This window comes from Elaeis guineensis, chromosome 16 (genome assembly GCF_000442705.2).
Source record: "Elaeis guineensis isolate ETL-2024a chromosome 16, EG11, whole genome shotgun sequence".
NCBI lineage: Eukaryota > Viridiplantae > Streptophyta > Magnoliopsida > Arecales > Arecaceae > Elaeis > Elaeis guineensis.
In genome coordinates, this window is record NC_026008.2 from 22,308,449 (window position 1) to 22,330,459 (window position 22,011).

General features: G+C 32.3%; 1 long non-coding RNA gene across 1 annotated transcript; it reads left to right on the forward strand.

The window, feature by feature from the left end:
- Window positions 1–10,630: 10,630 nt before the first annotated feature.
- On the forward strand, window positions 10,631–16,134 carry LOC140854328 (uncharacterized). The gene is made up of 3 exons (XR_012137536.1): window positions 10,631–11,031; window positions 14,696–15,674; window positions 15,760–16,134. It is a non-coding gene; the product is annotated as an uncharacterized lncRNA (long non-coding RNA).
- Window positions 16,135–22,011: the final 5,877 nt, after the last annotated feature.

The following is a 22,011-nucleotide window of genomic DNA, read 5'->3' on the forward strand; positions in this document are numbered from 1 at the left end:
ATGTGTTTGTTTAAAATAAATATGGATATGAATTTTAGTATCTAGTTGGTTTCTTCATCTATACTTATTTTGTCAACTAAAACTGAATATGATGTCAATGTATGATTCAATCCATATTTTCAGCCCTACAAGAAATAGAAAAGACACTTATATTTAGCATTGAAGTAGATTAAATAGAAACAAGGAATCTGTAGTGTTATATTTATTTGGCATATATTGTCTTTGGATTTCTGAAGCAAATATAACGCAACAATTTTAATGTTGTGAGTTTTTCCAGAGAAAAGTTACTTTCATGAGATTATAGGGCTGGCAGGCATTGATACCCACTCATTTGCACTATACCCTTGAGGCATTTGAGACAGACCTGTTGCGGTGTTGCAGGATTCATAAGATCAATTTCGAAGGGCCAATTAATGTCCTGTCTTTTCTTTTCTTTTCTTTTTTTTTTTTTTCTGAAAGTTACGGGTACATACTCTCTGATTTGATTTGCACTCAAACCCCTTTTTCAATTGGGCCCTTTGAGTTACCACACTCACTCAATATGATCCCTCCACCACCCAATGCCATTAGTCTATCGTCTGGGAGACGAAATTACACTCCCTCCCAGGGGAAGGCCTGTCCTTCCTAGAAGGGTGCATCATTGGTGCTGACCTTAGGATCACCCCCTTGGCTTCTAGTTGGACCCCAATTTAAGATGCTACAATTTCGTAGAGGTTGCAGCCAACTGCTCCAGTCTGCTATACACTTAGATCCAATCTACATGGCTTAGCTGATGCAGGCTCGGTTTTACTTAAACCGATCTAGTTCAATCCTTGTATTCGGCTATTTCTCTAGCTGGATCTCATTTCCTATGAGAGAATAATCCAATGTATGAGAGAAATTCCAGGTCTTTCTTAATCCAATGTATGAGAGAATAGTCAACCAAAATCTCAATCCAATTGATCTGGACATAGATGACATATACTAGGCGTGTTACTGAGATGCGTCGATTCAAATTTCCGCTTATTAATGACCGGCTACATGGGATAGCTCTTCAAGGCTGCTTAGTCACATTAGCTACATGGTCCGATATTAGAATATGGTACCCATATTGTATTATTGGATCTCTTGGTGAATCAGATGAAACCTGTTGGTTTTCCTATTCTTATACGAGCTATATTCTAAAATTCAGTCGCCCATAATTCCACCGTCCCTTTATAACCATTCAAACCCCTTATCCATGCACTACGTAGCCTAGAATCCTGGATCATGTAGAACATCCTTTTATACAAATCATTCATGTGAATCCATTTTGAAAATAATTAATATTCATTACAATAATTTTTCAAAATAATTATTTTCAAACCTTTTCAAGTTATTGGATATTTGGATCTATTATGTCTAACCATGTCCCTGTTTTAATGTGGACACCATGTTGTTATGATGCTATCTCTTTTGGACAGTCCGATCCTTGCTTGTATCCAAATCCAGTAATTAAGGACAAAATCAAGGGTGTCATGGTCAAAAAATATGTTTGGTTGCAAATTTGCTGGTCTTCGAGTATAGCAAAATGTATTATCCTTCACATCAATGGACCACTTACAAACTTGTATATCCAATTCGCATCTCTACTCCTGATAGTGATTTCTGTAGTGGATTGCTAGAATAGATCATTTGGTATGATCACAAACATGGATGTGAGCATAATGTTTGGTCTTAGTGAAAAAGGAACTCCACACCATCATTATCTACCCTGACAGCCTTATAGGTGTAATGCTAACCTTATAGATAATCATGTGCAAGTCTTGAGTATATAGGTCTATCCAATCCTCTCCTTGGATAATGCTCCATCTGGTTGGATAAACTCCGACAGTATCCAAGCACTATTTTTTATCTCTATAGGTAATGGGTAACACATAACTTGTATGTGTATGACTGTATGGATAGGAGATAACAATAATTTCTCAAATATTCCTAGTATTAAATATGCAAATGGCTGTCAGCGTATGCCCCACTTCCAACAATCTCATACTTGTACTTGAAGATATTTGGGTATTTAACCCTTATGGCTATAATGTAGTGCATGCTCACATTCCTATGGCCTTCATGTTCATGATAATTTTTGGTAGCATAAACTATCTTGACAAATACCATTGCCTAATACAAGAAATTATCTTATAATATGGAAGTGGCTGGAAAACCTCATGGTTATACTTAAGTCATCAGTGAATCAATATTTTATTTACAAGGATCCAAAAAAACCAGTGATTTGGGCAAATAGGGCTGATAGATCTCAAATTCTCCCATGCTTTGACGTATATAGGTGCTAGTTATTCTCTAAAGAATATAGCACAAAATTGTGAAGGATAACAACTCTCACTCAATATGTGGGTTATCTTTGAACAAGGAAAGTCTAACTTTCCTCCTAGGCCTACTTGTAGGCTAAATACACCCACTGTGGTTCAACAATAGCGGTCCATATATAGCTAGAAATGTCAATTAATTAATGGTTATAAAATCATCATCTCTGAAGATGGAATAATAGTTTTCCGCTATCATATAACTTTTTCTACTATAAGCTAGGAGAATATATCTAAAGATACAAAAAAGCACTTGGTCATCTCCCTTGTCTTTTATGAACTTGTAAAGTAGGAGACCTCTCACTAAACATATTAATTGAAGTATATTAACTGACTAGAAGCATGTATTCAAAACTTGACTCATGAAAGAGTCATAATCCAGGTTGAACATGTCATGTCATTCATAGTAGAATAATCATTGTAATTAAAGAAAATTGATTAAAATATTATTCCTCATTCATAGAACAAATATATAAAATTAAAAAAAATCTAAATAATATTTATAAACGTATCTGTAAACTATGAAAGAATAGTGCCCTACAAGCCAATCGCATGGGGATGCAATAGGGACTTTCTTGTGTTATCTTCTTGCTCATTTGTGTGACATTAGTTATTTTATTTATGAGGTATTGTGTTTTATCATTTGCTGCATCATATTTTTATGATTATGATAAATCCCATATATTAGAACAATGATTTTTAGGGCCATAATGGGATCATGCCAGTGAGACCTAAAATCTTGATAAATATAAAATATTCCCAGTCGTTGGATCATTGAGTCAGAGATCGATGATACCGATAAGACTGGTACATCCTATGTATACTCGATGGAGAGGGTGGTTGATCTCACAATCACTTGTGTGGTGACATTAATACAAAGATGTTGGTGCTCATTAGAGAATGAGTTCACTGAACTGATCCGCAGGAAGAATATCTGATGGAGCCTTCAGCATGTTGACAGATAATTCTCCAGTGGGAGTGGTGTAAGTGATCCTTTGACCTGAGATCACCATGGTACCTTGTGTACATGGATCTTTACTTTGATTTATTCCCTAACATGCCACTTTGAGATGTGTGTGGAATATTCTGGGTATGGTGAAGTGTGCATGGAGGTTGTGAGTAGTCAATAAAGAATCGATCACTCTTTGTAGGACGAGAGAACATCCTATGTGATCTCATAGGATGATGACTCTAAGGTTACGTTTGGTAGCCGATAATCTATCCAGATTACTGGCAATTTAAAGTGACCCACCATATTACTGTATTTAGTATACTTTTTGGATGGCAATCTAGATTACCTCTCAAGAGGTAATCTGGATTACTTTAGGGAGAGGTCGCTATCCAGATTACCACTTGTTTGGCAATATTGTAAAAAAAAGTTTTGGACATAATTATCCTTAAAAAAAATCATACAAAATCCATCCCTCCACTCCCCTTCCCCGATGACTCTCACCCTCCCCTTATTATATACAGTAATATGATATAATATATTATAATATAATATACTATTATGATATTTTTATAGTAACTATATTGTATTACAATAATATAATATATTATAATATATTATAATATATATTATATAAATCCTATTATACATAACAATAAATTATATTGTATTATATTATATTATTATATTATATTATATTATATCATTATTATATTATTACAATATTATATTACTATATATTATTTGATTATTATTATAATATATTATAATAATATATTATACTATATTAATATCTTATATTAATATAATATAATATATAATATTATTATATATAATAATATAGTATATTATATTATATTATAATAATTTATTATTATATAATAATATATTATTATATATTATATTAATATATTGTAATATATATTATATAAATATTATTCTATATAATAATATATTAATTATATTATTACATTATTATATTATAATATATTATAATATATTAATATATGAATATTATAATATATTATAATAATATCTTTTATTAATATAACATAATATATAATATAATATTATTATATATAATAATATAGTATAATATATTATATTAATATATTATATTAAAATAATATATTATATTAGGTTGTAATATTTTATTATAATATTATAATATAATATTATAATATACTATATTAAAATATATTATATTATATTAATTATATGAATATCATTAATATTATATTATATATATTATTGTATTATTATTATATATTATAATAATATATATTATATAATATTAATATCTTATATTAATATAATATAGTATATAATATAATATTATTATATATAATAATATATTATATTATATTATATTATATTATATTATAATAATGTATTATTATATTATCATATAATATTATATATTGATATATATTGTAATGTATATTATATAAATATTATTCTATATAATAATATATTAACTATATTGTTATACTATTATATTATAATATATTGTAATATATTAATATGTTAATATTATAATATATTATAAGAATATCTTTTATTAATATAATATAATATATAATATAATATTATTATATATAATAATATAGTATAATATAATATATTATTATATTATTAAAATGAAATAATATATTATATTATATTATAATAGTTTATTATAATATCATAATGTAATATTATAATATACTATATTAAAATATATTATATTATATTATAATAATTATATAAATATTATTATATATAATAATATAATATAATATATTATTATTATAAGGTTAAGGAGATATTTTAGAAATTTGATTTCATATTACCGATTGTCAGGCTACTGCCCCCTCCGCCTATAAAAGGGGGCTCCAGATACGTTATTCTATAAGCTCTAATCTTTCATCTAAAAACTCTGCTAAATTTTTCGTTCGAGCACTCCATTCTTGTTGAGGCAGAGAACTGACTTGAGCGTCGGAGGGTCTTGCCGGAGCAATCCCACCTCCGATTTAGACTTCCTTTGCAGGTCCCGACGGTGACCGCGACTTTCCCGACTCCAGCTTCTCCGGCGCAAGCGGATTTTTGCACCAACACATGTATATATATTTTGGATGTGCATGAGACCTAAGTCCCTCATTAAATTATATTAAGTCATAATGACAAAGTGTTAAGAACACTACCCATGCCTTCATGCTAAGCTAGTATTATGTCAAGAACCATAGTAGGCTTGTTGTGCTATCCACAAGGCTTGCTGTGGGGACTGATTTGATACTGTCTTGGTGCATAATGAAGCTAATGATACTTAGCTCATACTAAGTCAATAAAGTATGTCAAAAATTGTAGTGAGTTTATTGTGCTATCCACAAAGCTTGCTATAGGGATTGATATGATGTTGACTAAGTGATGCTTATGGAATATTTTGGTAGTGCTGTCTTGTTATGCTATCCACAAGGGTAGTATTATTCAGATATGATCATATAGGATTGAAGGATATGACTTAACTAAAATACTATAGTTTGTTGTGCTATCCACAAGACTATAAGTATTTTAAAGGCAAAAGTTATGTTGAGAGTTACATGAGATGCAATAGGTAAAGAGTTACTTATCCTTGAACTCATAGGAGCTTGTTGTGCTATCCACAAGACTTTTTATGAGAAATTGAGATCTCAACTCTACTAAGAAACTAGATGATATGTTTCCTCATTTTCATATTGAGGGCTATGAAATTCGATAAAATAATGGAAGACACATTTAGATAAAAATCTCATCTAAATTATGCATGTCATCATGAGTAGTCCTTTTATATTCTTATATATATATCTGCATCTTCACTATCACTGCGTGATATTTTTGATATTTTTAAATTAATCAAACTTCATGGAATGGTTGAGAAATTTGAGAATAGTTCTCACATAGGGGATAGTCTCCTATTCTTCTGATTTCGATTTATTCAGAGTTGATACTATAAAGAAGGAAAAATCACAAATGCGATATGATGGGGTGACAGTATGACTGTCAAATGTATCCTAATTAACTTAATCATACGATTAAGTCATTATCATGGATGGTGAGTTAATCTAAGATTTGATCCTGCTAACTCTCCCAAGTTCCTTCTTTAGCATCTCCCAGGAGAAGAAATGTGAAGATTATCTTCACTATGGTTATCAATTTTTATTATAGTAATTATGAGCATTAGAGATAAATTATAAGAGTTGTCTTGCAAATGTGAAGCAATAGCAGGATACAAAAGTTGCATCTAATGGTTCGTATATGATACAAACTAGTTAATCATTGAGTGTTTCAGTATTAAATTTTTGGATATGTGATACCTCATATAGGTCTCTCTTATGCAAAGTGTTGTTGGATCGAGAGATGACTACATACTTTTTGGTACTAATGGATAGTCCATTCATGCTAAGGTTATAGCAACCTATGTTACCTTCTAGCAAAGTTTTGAAACTAGTAGATCATTGTCATATGCCTAAATTTATCTGAAACATTATTTCAATTCTTTTGTTATTGTAACATAGTTTTGAAATTAATGTAAAGAGTATAAGTTACTCTTCTTCTGATAAATTTTATGGTTATGAATTTATGATAATGGTCTCATATTTCAGTCACTCAATGAAGTTGTTCTTCATGATTGATGAGAACAAGAAAAAAAAATGTGATGGTCACATATTTCTGGCATTGCCAACTTGGTCATTTTTGTGAGTCAAAGATAAATAAGTAATACAGAGAAGAATTCTTTGATCTGTATGATTTTTAGATTATATAAAACTTGTAAATCTTATCTCATGCATAAATAAAATGATCAAGATCCCATTTACTGGATATAGAAAAGACAAGCAAGGTATTAAGTCTTGAACATATAGATGTTCAAGGGCTAATAATATCTCGACCCAGAGATGGACATTTCATATGAGATATGGTGTGTTTCTTAAATTACTTCACAAATCTCATTCTGGAGATATATCCTAGAAATTGCTGCATGTGTTTTGAATTAGATACCGTTAAAATTTGTTACTAATACTCTATATGAGATATAAAAAGAGACAGGTTGCCCAACTTATGTGAAAAGAGTTGATGTATATAAATTTTGTACTAGATCAGATTTATATAAGTTTATAGGTTATCCTAAAAAGTAGTATGTGATACTACTTCTACCACCCTACTAGACAAAAGGTATTTTATTAGTAGGTATGCCACCTTTTGGAAAAAAAATTTCTATGAAGGGGATAGTGGGAGGATAATTGAACTTGAGAAGTTCAAGACTTATGAACTTTTTCATCAAATTTGTGGAGTGTCCACATGTTGATCCTCGATCAGATGTACTCGTTGATGAAGCACAACCATGACACATATTTCCTCACCGAAGGTCAATCTGAGTGTATAGTGTACCACTCAAAATATGAATTTGTCATTATGAATGACTGTACACCATACATCATCTTGACCTATTTCGAGATAGTCATGAGTAGAGACTCTGACAGATGCATGATATCCAAAATGAACTTCCTGTACATCAACCAAGTATTGACAATGGTTGAAGCACCTATGGGTATGACCCAATAAGCTGCTAACAGGAATGTCAATCCAAATTTATGCTTGCTATTGCCACACACTATCTAGAGAGTTTGTTTCTAGTGGGAGAACAAATTCATTTATGGATTATAGCAGATATTGAAGAGTCGGTACTTCTATTTTTGATGAGATAGTCAAAACATTTGACTTTATCAAAATATGAATGAACTATGTGTGTACAAGAATACAAGTGGGAGTCCCACTAACTTCTTATGTATATGGAAGACATACAGAATATTGAGAAGGTAGTCCTGATATTTATAGTCGGTCAATGACATGTTTATCACAAAAATTTTTATGAAAAAGACTTGGGTTAAGCATCCAATATACTAGGCATCTATAGGAATAGATGTAAGTGGATGTTAGGCTTGTCATGGTCTAGGTACATGGATTTTATATTGAAGGGGTTTAACATGACTGGGTGTAAAAGAGTTTACTTACCCACATATTCAATGTACCAAGCCTGATGTGATTTATGCCTTGTGCATAGTCATTGATTTCAGGCAGATCCATGATAGGATCTTTTGAAAACTGTGAAAAGCATTCTTAAAATACTTGAGAAGTACTAGAGGAGCAGTGAATTGGAAGAGTTCCAAACAGCAAACTGTGTTTGACTCAGTTAATTTCTGTGAGTAAAGATTGCTAAGAAAAGTCACTTGATGAAAGCATTCATCACTGAGTTGGATATGTTCTCATCAGGTACCCACACATATCCTAGGCACTTTCACCTCATTCATGATTAGATCATAAAATGAGTTGATATTAAAAACAGCATAATAGATCAGTTCACTAAGCCTTTACACAACAGCAGTGTGTTCGCCATTCTGATTGCATAGTCATCAGGTATGGGACGATTGGTTTTAGTGCAAATAGGAGATTGAAAGAATAGTACCCTACAAGCCAATTGCATGAAGATGCGATAGGGACTTTCTTGTGTTATCTTCCTGCTCATTTGCATAACATTAGTTATTTTATTTATGAGGTATTGTATTTTATCATTTGCTGCATCATATTTTTATGATTATGATAAACCTCATAGATTAGGACAATAATTTTTAGGACCATGATGAGATCATGCCAGTAAGACCTAAAATCTTGATAGCCCTAATCTAAAATATTCTCAATCATTGGATCATCGAGTTGGGGATTGATGATATTGGTAAGACTGGTATATCCTATGTATACTCGATGGAGAGGGTGGTTGATCTCACAATCACTTGTGTGGTGACACTAATACAAAGATATAGGTGCTCATTAGAGAATGAGTTTACTGAGCTGAGTCACGAAAAAAATATCTGATGGAGCCTTACAGCATGTCGACAGATGATTCTCCAGTGAGAGTGGTGCAAGTGATCTTTTGACCCGAGATCACCATGGTACCTTGTGTACATGGATCCTTACTTTGATTTATTCCTTAGCATGCCACTTTGAGATGTATGTGGGATATTCTGGATATGGTGAAGTGTGCATGGAGGTTGTGAGTGGTCAATAAGGAATCGGTCACTCCTTGTAGGAGGAGAGAACATTCTATGTGATCTCATAGGATGATGACTCTAAGAGTCTCTGGCCAGAGCAGGGATGAACAGTAGAAAAGATTTTTACTGATTCATCAATCGAGTCATCATCATCAGATCGAGATACATATGGATAGGTATTTGGAATTGACATGTATTCATGTTTATAGTCTGTCTGGGATGTTGTGTGATCGAAGGATTGAATTGCCTAGTAACTCACCATGGAAGGATAATTTTGATATTTTCACTAAATTTTAAATCTTTTGGATAATCATGACATGTTTCTAGACGTCAATCTTGACTTGTGGACTCGTCAAAATTAAAAGAGTTTAATTCGAGAATCAATTAGAAAGAGTCCTAGTTGATTGGGACTCTTGAGCTGACCTAATCTAATCGGATTAGGATTATATTGAGAGTCTGGGTCCACTGCTAACTAGATTTGGAACCCAATGGGTCACACACAATAGAGATTTGGTCTTGGTCCAATCTATTTGGATTTATTGTAAATCCAATGGGTTAATTAAATTGCTAGCACATGAATTAATCTAAGTTTTCAATTAGATTCAGTGCAAATGTGTTTGTACTCACCTTTGACTTGTTGTCTTGACCTAATGTGATTGGGTTTGAACCTATATTTAAATTGGTGGCTGTTTTGATTTTTATGAAGTATTTTATATCAGATCAACCTCCTCCACGTTAAATGCCACGTACAAAATAAAGGCACGCCCATTTATTTTTGGCATTAAGAAGGAGAGTCCTTCTTAACAAAGCTTCTTAGTTCCTTCCTTTAACAAAGCTTCTTAGTTCCTTCCTTTAATTTCACGCATTCTCTTAATCCCACGCACCATCTGATGACCATTGGGATATGTTGGCATGAAAGAAGAGGAAGAGTTCTTCTCTTGGAAGGAACCCCATGCCAAAATTTATTTGGGACGCCACACATTTATGCATTAAGAAATGGAAGAGTCCAATTCTCTTAAAACTCTTAACTTCCTTCCTATTTCTTCTCTTATTCCTTGCTTATTCTTAAAGACGGCGACATCAAATGGTGTCTTGGTTTTTGGATGCAGAAAGAAGAGTTTTTTTGCTTATAAAACACCTTATATTCCATGCCAATTTATTAGAGAATTTTTAATGCCAAGTATTGGCGTCTCTTGGATGTGTATGGCGCCCCTTCTTATCTTATAAATAAGGGGGTGCTACACTTGGTTCCACGTCCCATTTTTTGGCTAGTGATTTTGATGTGAGAATGAGGTAGAAAAGACAAGAAAAAATCTAGGATAAAGACAAAGAAAAAGGGAGAAAGAAAAATAGAAAGAAAGAGAGGAGGAAAAAAGAAAGCATATGATGCTTGTCTTAAAATCAGATTGTTCATGTGTTGAACATATAATCTGATATTTATGTTATGAGATCATTTAAGAAATGATTTCTAGAGTGGTCTTAGTGGAGGTCTCGAAGGCATACAAGTAGTGGTGCAATCCGTTCTTACAAAGGACGATCGGCAACGAACTTGCGAAAAAGATTGCAACACTACTACGACTGGGAAGAGTCCTGATCAGTCCCGTGTGGATCACCATTGGAGGGCTTCTACTTTGGAGTCTTGTAGAGATCTCAAGATTACCAGTTCATAGTCTTCATATTGGTATATGGTTTCTGATCTCTTCTTGTTATACATGTTTTTGTGGTTTGATTGTAATCATCAAGGTATTTCTAGGACTTTTGTATTCTGGTAGTCTAGTTTAATTGTTAAACTTTATTTTCAATTGTTGATTGCATATAAAAATTTTGAAATTCATATTCCGCTGTGTTACCGGAATCCAACAAACTCCACCTATGTCTCCTGTGATGTGACTATAACTACTATATATCTATATTATCTTTACTCCAACCAGAAGATCACATCTTCTTTAGCACTGCCGTGGCATTGAAACCTTCCCTGTAATAGAAGAAATCGTGGATCAATATCCATAGCCCAGTCATGGTTCAACCTCAACATTACCATGTGACCATGCCAATGCCTTTTCTAATGGTCCAGCTTGCCACAACGGAGGTCCTTTGATCCTTTCTTGCCTTTCCTTTTGGTATCCTGCCTAACCTAGTTCTACTTTGGTGGGTACTCCACCTATTGTTGCTGCCCCTGCTTAGACCCTTGAGAAGCTCCTTTCTTATTCTTGTTGCTATCCTTCAATCTCAATTTCCTTTAGGTCAAGGTGACTATCCATAATGCACTTCTAGAGAATTGACCTTTATGATTTTGCTACCTAAAGTTGTTGGAGTAGCCAAGCAAAGGTTAGAGACTTTCGATTCAAAATATAATTCATTTTAGGATTCTGGCAATACCTACAATATGGCATCAATTTAAATATCTGGATTGATCTCTAAAGCCTGTGAGTTTCAACCCCTTAATGTACCCAATCATCTTTTATATATTCTTAGTGACAAACCCACCTTTGGTAGCTTAGTGTTCTTTGAGTACCTTGAGGGTCTTAAGGTCTTCCATCTTTGCTGTCCATCGAACATCTCTTAAACATTGAATATAATTTCTGAAGTGATCTTGATCTTCGCATTCTGTGATATGAAAATATCTAATATACTCGCTAGAATAATCACCCTTGCCTTTTTATGAGCGCAATCCTAGTTCTCAAGTGCTTCCTTCTACTAATCCATGTGGTCAACACCACCAGCTATCAGGATATGTTGGTCTACCTTCTGTCAATACCTAGTTAAGATTATCTATAACCAAAATCAAGTCTAACTTACATCTTTATGTGACATAGATAGGACCAACCAACTTCTCTTCTCTCATGATTTCCATCAGGGGATTAAAATTATCTGAACTCATTTCTATATCAAGATACAGTACTAACAAGTTAGATGCATATAAAACACAAATGTAGTCATAGATAATAATTTTGCATGATCAAGAATTTTGACCATACAATATTGGTCTACTAGAGTCTAGTGCACCACCCAGTGCACTCACTCGATGATAGAGTCTGTTGAGTTCTTCATTGCATGGTATACCCACTCTCATATGCACATTGCAAGTGGGGTCAACTTGATGGAGTGAATAGTAACTATCCCTCCATCCTTTGGTGAATACTGATATTATGAATGGCATCATCAACACCAACATTTCTTAGGAAGGACACTCAACTTCCTGTCCCAGCCCAATGAAATATAATCTCTGATGCCTTAGGGTCTATACTTATCAAGTGTGTCCCACTATTTTGGTTTGTTGATTTTTAAATACGGTTTGGATCACCCATGTTGGCAAAACCCTATCCAGCTTGGAATGTAGTTCTTGGGAGTTACTTTGGTAACTTCTCATAACTGAAAATGCTAAAAAACTGTCTTGAAATGCAGATATAGTGTTCAAACGGGGTCTCTCAAGATACCCAACAAAACATTTGAAAAACTCTCTCAAAACCAAGAACACTCATCTTGGAGGCATTTGGGCTGTGGAAATCAAGTACATTTTATCATGTGATTGTACTTTTGACTCAGGAGTTGTGTGGTCTGATCGTGATCTGATTTGTGGGAAGAAAATTCAGTTTTGATTCTTTCGGTGCAAGATAATCCAAAACTTGGAGATTCTTAAATTTATTTTTTCAACATTGGTATCAGAGCTACTCATGATCGAATCCCTTTAGTCCTTGAGGTTTTTTGACATATTCGAAACTTGTTTATAGCCTAGAATTATAGAGTTGCATGAATTATTTGCTTAAAACCGAAATTGGACCTCTAATGGCATGTTCCCATGGACTGAATATCTAGGGTTAGTTTTAATATATATGATAGCCCTACTGATGTACAATAAGCATGCAAAATTTGGGATTAATTGGATGAGTGTGTGAGAAGTAATGGTCTCTAAAAGTTTAAGGTAAAGATGGTTGGGACAGTGACTTTCGGATCAATTTTCTCTCTCGATAATAATTCTTAGTCCCAAAATTAGCACCATTTAATAGTATGATCTCAGATCTTTCCAACGGTGTATGGAATGTATTATTTGGATTCTTGGTGTGAGAGATCGGAGCCTTCAAAGTTGGCTCAAGAAACAGTAAAATATGAAAAAGTTCTGTTTTGCCGAAGGTTGAAGACGAGTGATCCCATTACGTGAATAGTCTTCCCAAGGACATTTTGGTCCGAAACTTTTTCAGACCATGTTTCTGAACATTAGTAAATTATCTGTCTATTTTATTTTTTTCTGGACAGAGAGATAATTAATTTTAATTTATCATTTTTGCAATGATGAAAATCCAATAAATTTATTGAATGATGTTAGAAAATTTTAAAAAATTACAGATAAATCTGAAATTATTAGATCAAAGGGGGCGAGGCTCTGTTTTCGAGTTTTCACGGCAGCAAAGACCCTATACTCTCTAAAATGCCATTATGTACTTATCAAGAAATAATTTTAAAAGTTATTTTCCTTCAAAAAAAATTAATAATAAATTGTATACTACTCAAAAAAAATATGATTCCACTTCTGAAAATTTTCTTATTTATATATTTTCTCTCATATATTTTAATTAATTTAAAAAATGTCATATATAATTTATTGCTAATACATGGTTATTTGTTTTAAGTTGGAAGATGGTTCAGACAATAAGGACTAAGAAGATTTTGAGAGGAATAATTGGAGAGATGAAATGGGCACCTATCAAGGATTATAGGATAAGTCCCGAATATGACATTGTGCAACATATTCAAATTATTGAAAAAATACTTAAGAAATTAGAAAATAAATGATACATTGTTACAAATGGCATGAAGATCAAAACACTACTTAGATCTTTACCATACGAGTGGTCTGAGGTACTACGAAGATTGTATGAGTCAAATGAGAGTCTACATTATAACAAAATCATAACTATTTTGAAGATAAAATATGAGGAGAGTCGCTTTATTATGAGAGCAGCTAGACGGACCACCGTCTTATCGATGTCTCCAAATCTTCATAGTGAAAGACACACTAATTTTGAAAAATTAAAAAGAGGCCTTCTGACCCACTAGGTTCAAAATGTGGAAACTAGACTCGCTCTTGAGAAGATTTTATTGAATATTTATTTTATGAAATTATAAATATTTTAGTTGTTTATATTGCTATGTTATTTCAAGCATGATGCAACAAATACTATATATTTATGTCATATATATTGCTATGTTATTTTAAGCATGATGTAATGAATGCTATATATGTTTAGAGGTTAATTCATTTTGTAATTGCTTAATTAAGTGGGAATATTTTTTTATGGATTTACCTAAATATGTTAAATTATTGATAATTTAACATTTGTATACAGATGATGATAGGGAACGTGGTGAACTTTCGATTCTATTACTTGTGTTAGGCTATCTTTAATTTAGTATGTTTCTTATGACAAATTAATACATATGTACTGATTCATTTATAATGCTAGTTATTTATTTGGAAACAATATCTCTATGTAATTATCACTAAATATGGCATCACCAAATATCATAATTGACTTGAACAAAGGTGAAAAACTTAATGATGAGAATTATAATGTCTGATAATTGAAAATGCACTATGTTCTTGAGGAACAAAAGGTGTTTGAGACTATTCACAATAACATGGATGACCCTAGTGAGGGTACTAGTGGGTAGAATAGGAGAGATCAAGAAGTTTATCAGGTTTGGAAAGAGAAAGACCAAAAAGCTCACGGTATTTTGGTAAGCTCTAAGGTTGATGATCTCATTTTTGATTATCAAAGTCTTCCTACTGCACATGATATGTGGGCATTTGTCAAAAAAAAATTTAGTGATACCACAGTGATAAGATTGAGACAACTGACTACCAAGTTTGACATATATAAGAAGCATCCAAACCATACTGTTAAGGAACATCTGAGAATAATGTCAAACATGATAAAAGATTTACAAGCTGCTGGTCATATCCTCATCAATGAACAAGTTCAAGCTGTTATAAGATCCCTTCTTGATAATTGGAAATATTTAAAAATCAACTTAACCCACAATGATGGCATCGAGAAGATGAACGGCTCTGGGCTGCCAAACCTAGCTAGTGGACAAGCTTATATGGCTAAATCCTATTCTCAGCGAGCTTTGGGCTCAAGGTATAAGAAATTCAAGAGAAAGAATGAGAAAGGGAAGGAGATGAGTCAAGGCCCCAAAAAGAATAAATTTAAGAAGAACATGAAAGGCAAATGGTTCTGGAAGAAGAAGGACCTGAGCAAGATTAAGTGGTTCAAGTGTGGCAAGCTAGGTCACATTGCTCATAATTGCACCGAGCAAGAGAAGGTAACACTATACTCAATTTCTTTACATTCTATTTATGTTTCCAGTACTATTTTACTTGCTGATTCTTATTCTATGTGGATTGTAGATTCAGGAGCAACAAACTATATAGCAGAAGATTGAAGTACATTCGTAGAGTACCATCAAGTTCCAGCTGATACTAGGTGGATTTATGTGAAAAATAATGCTAGAGTGGAAGTCAAAGAAATTGGCACTTGCAAACTTATTTTGTATGGTGGCCAAACTCTAATACTACATGATGTCCTATTTGCATCAGAGATTTGATGGAACATCGTCTCTGTAACTATTCTTCTAGAATTAGGTTATGTTCTTAATTTTTATAGTACTTATGTGGATCTATATTATGATACTATTTATTATGGTACTGGACGTCTGTTGAATGGTTTTCTTGTATTGGATTGTGAACATCATATATATAATTATATTTGCAATTGTTGTTCAATGCTTAGTTTCATGAGTAATTCTACTATAGATGTTAATATTTGGCATGCTAGATTAGGGCACATTGGGCAAGACAGAATGAATAGATTGGCCAAAGAGGGTCTTTTGGGTTCAATTGATAAAATTACATTGCCTAGTTGCAAACATTGTCTAGGTGAAAAAGCAATCAGAAAATCATTTAGTAAAAGAACTAGGTCAGTATTTTCATTACAATTAATCCATTCGGATATCTATGGTCCCATGAATGTTAGAGCAAGGCATGGGACCTCATATTTCATCACATTTATAGATGGTTTCATCTATTTTAATTATGTATACCTGATTTCTTATAAATCAGAGGTATTAGATTACTTCAAACATTATGTTAATCGAGTTGAGAACCAGTTAGAGAAAACTATCAAAACTCTAGAACTGATCGAAGAAGAGAGTACTTATCTAATCAATTTAAAAAATTTTATGATGACAAGGGAATAGAGAGGCAATTGACCATTCCTAGAACACCACAATAAAATGAAGTTGCTAAAATAAGAAATAGGACCTTGTTGAAAATGGTCAAATCTATGATGGCAAAAGTGAATCTACAAATTTCATATTAAGGAGATGCTTTATTCACTGCCACATATATTTTGAATCGTGTGCCTTCTAAATCAATTACCTCCACTCCTTATAAGTTATGGATAGAAAGAAAATCCAATTTATCTAATTTACGATCATGGGGGTCAGCAACTTATGTTCACGATTCCTCTCACAAATATGATAAATTGAGTGTTAGAGGAAAGAAATATATCTTTATAAGATACTTTGAACACTCAAGGAGATATGTGTTCATAGATGAACATGCTGGTGGAGATAAAATTGAGGTAGAATCTCGAGATGTCATATTCTTAGAACATGAATTTTCTAGCATGGGAGAAATCAATAAGAACCACCATCTATATGAGATGGAAGACCTTGATGATATAACAATCCAAGATATAAAAACTCTTGAGGACACTGTAGTATCTTAATCTCTTGCACCAACTGGGAGTGATATAGACATTTCACAAAAACCATAATTAAGAAGGAGTACTCATAAGAGTATTCCAAGACATCGCTTCAAGATCGAGGCTGAAGCTTTTATGATAGCTTCATATGATGAAGCTGAGCCGAAATCAATTAAAGAGGCTTCAATGAAAAATTATAATAGAAGAGGAAATGGAGTCTATGAGAATCATTAAGTTTGGGACTTAGTTGATCTGCCTCTGGATCATAAAGTTATTGAGAATAAGTAGGTTCTCAAAATTAAGCGTAAGATAGATGGTTCTATAGAAAGATATTCGGCTTGCTTGGTGGTGAAAGGTTATACTTAACAAGAGGGTATAGATTATGAAGAAACTTTTTCGCTTGTGGTAAGATTCAACTCCATTTGCCTTATTCTAGCTATAGTGGCTTATATAAATTTAGAATTATACCAAATGGACGTTAAAACTATCTTTCTCAATGGAGAATTGGATGAAAATATTTACATGGAACAAGCTTAGGGGTTTCATAGTTGAAGGTCAAGGAGATAAAGTATGCAAACTTAAAAAATCAATATATGGCTTCAAATAATCATCCAGACAGTGGTATTTGAGATTTCATGATGAATTATCATCTTATGATTTCACTATGATCCATGAGAATCATTATGTTTATGTCAAATATCAAGATGACAAATTTGTAATTATATCCTTATATGTTGATGACATACTATTAGCTGGAAATGACAAAGAGTGTATTAATACCATTAAAAAATAGTTGTCCACCAATTTTGAAATGAAGAATATGGGAGAAGCTGTATATATACTTGGAGTGAAATTCATAAAGATCATTCTAAGAAAATGTTGACACTTTCACAAGAACCTTATCTTAAGAAGGTTCTGGAACGACTTAATATGCAAGATTGTGCTCCTATAGATACTCTTGTGGCAAAAGGTGAAACTTTAAATAACGGTATGTGCCCTAAATCTTCTAAAGAAAAGGATGAAATGGCTAAAGTTTCTTACTCGAATACTATTGGAAGCCTAATGTATGCCACCATATGTATAAGACCAAATATATATTATACAGTAAATTTAGTGAGCCGCTATCAATCAAATCCTAGAAGGATGCATTGGAGATAGTTTAGAGGATCCTCATATATCTTAAAGAAACTATAGATTACTCTTTGTGCTATCAAAAGGGTGATTTATGTTTGGAGGGATACTCAGATGCTAATTGGGTAGGAGATTTAGATGAACACAAGTCGACTCTAGATATACTTTCTTATTGAATAATGACGCCATATCATGAAGAAGCAAGAACAAAGTTGTATTGCCTTGTCGATGATGGAAGCTAAATTCGTAGTATGTTTAGCTGCAATCTAAGAAGCCATACGGTTAAGGCGATTCTTACAAAGCTTGAAAATTATAAAAAATACCTTTAAGCTAGTGAAAGTTAATTATGATAATCAAGCAGTGATTGGTTATACGAAGGATCCAAAATATCATGGTAGAACAAAACATATTGATATTAAGAATAGTTTTGTTAGAGATATTGGGGTTCGAAAAGAAATAGTCTGAAAATATATTCCTACACATTGGATGGTAGTTGATCCATTTACCAAATTGGTACGAAGAGACTTATTCTAATCACATATTAGATCTCTTAGATTGCGTAGAATATGAGACTATATATTAAAGACTTGTAAGACAATGATGTTTATATATTAATGAAGTTTATCTTTATTTACTTTTATGAATTACCAAATAAATTTAGACACAATGAACTAGCACTAGCACATATATGAATATATATTGAATAAAAAGTATGTCACTAAGCATGTATCGGCTCTTTCACACGAACGATAGCCTTAGATGTTATAGATGACAAGCTAAGATGAGACACTTGTGCACTTATTAAAACCAAAAATATAATTGAGAGAATATGAAAGTGTACAAACAATAAATGTGTCACTTTGATAACTATTGAGATGAGGTCCTGAGGTTTAAGAAATCATCACTTGGACCGAACATGATGATCCCACAATCATGTAAGCCTGGAAGGTATATAATGCCATATATGAATTCTCTGAGAGATATGCTAATAGATGGCCTTAAAGAGAACTCTAGATAGATGTAAAAAAAATGTCTAGATTGAGATTTATATGATATTGATATAAAACTTGACATATGCTCCTTAAAGGAGAGTCTATCGTAGCACATGTTTTCATACCACGTGTGCATATGTGACATATGAGGAAGTAAGAATCATTGAAGATTGAATTCAATGAATCCCTACTTTCTCACTATGTGAATTCCTCAAGGCTTAATCGTTAAGAAAGCCTCATTGGTGCCCTTAAAGACTTTTGACTATATTCTGATGTGATGAGCTAATGTTTGCTACTTTAGTATGCTTTCGATGGTGATAAAATAATGTAGCCTTATGGAGTATGTCTAGAAATATGATTAGTTCAAATCTGATGAATATGAGTACAGAAGGAAGATATATTTGGATTATATCATATATGTATGTGTATTCATCGATCGATCAGTTATGTCATTTCATTAGAAATTAGACATAATTGTGAACACATACCTTTTTTTTGAGAGAAAAGAGATTAAGTCTAACTTTTAAGGGATTTAGATATGCTTGATTCTTGGCATAACCAAATATGTCTAAGGCACAGCTAGATATGGAATTATTTGATGTTGTTTTTGATTTCTAATTTACAATTGCTATGTATCTCTAATAGGCACATGGTTAGGTTTGCAGATCACAGATCACATAACTCATTTGTCTATATGAAATTATCAAGATGATATTAATGTTTTGCCCATCATGTGTGAGTGGGAGATGTTGGTTTTTAAATATAAGTTTGGATCACCTATGTTGGCAAAACTCAATTTGGCTTGGAATGTAGTTCTTGGGAGTTACTTTGGTAACTTCCCATTACTGAAAATGCTAAAAAACTATCTTGAAATGCAGATATATAGTGTTCAAATGTGGTGTCTCAAGATACCCAATAAAACATTTGAAAAACTCTCTCAAAATCAAGAACACTCATCTTGGAGGCATTTGGACTATGAAAATCAAGTACATTCTATCTTGTGATCATACTTTTGACTCAGGAGTTGTGGTTTGATTGTGATTCAATTTGTGGGAAAAAAATTCAGTTTCGATTCTTTCGGTACAAAGTAATCCAAAACTTGGAGATTCTTAAATTTATTTTTTCAATGTGGTTTATAGAGAAAATCTCATGGCAACCTCTAGTAGGCAGGAACTCCTAGTCCATAGCTCCTTCCTAATTCATTCCTGATTATATGTATACCAAAACATGGGGGTTGACTTCTATGTAGACATATGGCTTGCTCCCATTGCTTGCTACCAACTTATAGAGTGCATGGTGGAGAGCCATGATGGCTTGATACATAAGCTCTCACATACTCTTAATATTAGGTCTCACTTATGGATAAATAAGATTTAATTATTAATTGTTAGATTACCATCCATCCATGAATCAAAATGCTGAGGAAGAAGTGAAAAAGAAGAAGACGATCACTCTGAAATCATTGGCCGTATAAGATTTAGAAAGTAAAACAGCAGAAGAATCTGAGAAAGATGATGAAATGGCCATGATTACAAGAAGATTCAGAAAGTTTATGAGGAAGAAGAGATTTGGCCCCAAGAAGAAAAGATATACCATAAGGAAAGAAAGCAAAGAAAAAGAAGAGAAAAAAGAGAAGGAGCAATCTATCATCTACTATGAGTGTAAAAGATCTGGACACTTTAGAGCTGACTGCCCCTACTCAAAAAGAGCTCCAAAAAATTCATAAAGAAGACTATGATGGTAACTTGGAGCACTGATGAGGACTCAAGCTCCAAGGAAGAAGATGAAATAAAGGAAGAAAAAGCAAATTCCTACCTCATAGCTTATGAGGATGAGGTAATTGAAAATAATTTCAGTGATTTTACATTTGATAAATTACATGATACTTTTTATGAGTTGCTTGATGATTTTAAAAGGATCTCTCTTAAAAATAAAAAATTTAGAAAGCTAAATCTTTTGTTGTCTGAAGAAAAAAAAATTCAAAAAGAAAATGAGAATCTTTTGAAAGAATAAAATAATTTGATTGAAAAGAATAAAACTTTGCAACAAGAAGTTGATAAGTTAAAATCCATTGTTGATAAATTTACTCTAAGTTCATAAAATTTATAAATATTTATAAAAAAATAAAAAATAATTTTTGATAAGTTTGGATTCAATTTCAATACATTTACAAAACAAAAATTTTTGAAAAATGTATTTATGAAACATATACCTAAAAAAAATAATTACTTGTTTCAAATGCAATAAAATAGGACATAAGTTTATTGATGGTAATATGTTTAAATTTAAAAATATTAAAATTAAATAAATATAGATTCTGAAAAGAACTATTCAAGCTAATCTCAAAAGATCCAAGTTAACTTAGATACCTAAAAAGACTTGATGATTATTCTGCAGGTGTGCGTGGCATCCCTTGAGTCAATAAGAAAGTGGTATCTAGAAAGTGAATGCTTAAGGCACATGATGAAAGATATGAAAGAAGAGTGTCCTACAAGCCAATCATATGAATGATGCGATGAGACTTTTTTTTCTAAAGTTCCAACTCATGTAATGACATTGTTCATTTATTAATAAAATTAGATATTGATTCATCAGTATAGCTGCATCTTATTTTGTTTAAGATTATGATGAACCTCATGGATTAGGACAATGATTTTAGGGTCATGAAGAGTTCATGCCTGTGAAATCTAAAATTCTAATATCCTAATCCTAAACATTCTTAATCGTAGAAATATTGACTCGGAGATCAATATTTCGGATAGATTAGCACAT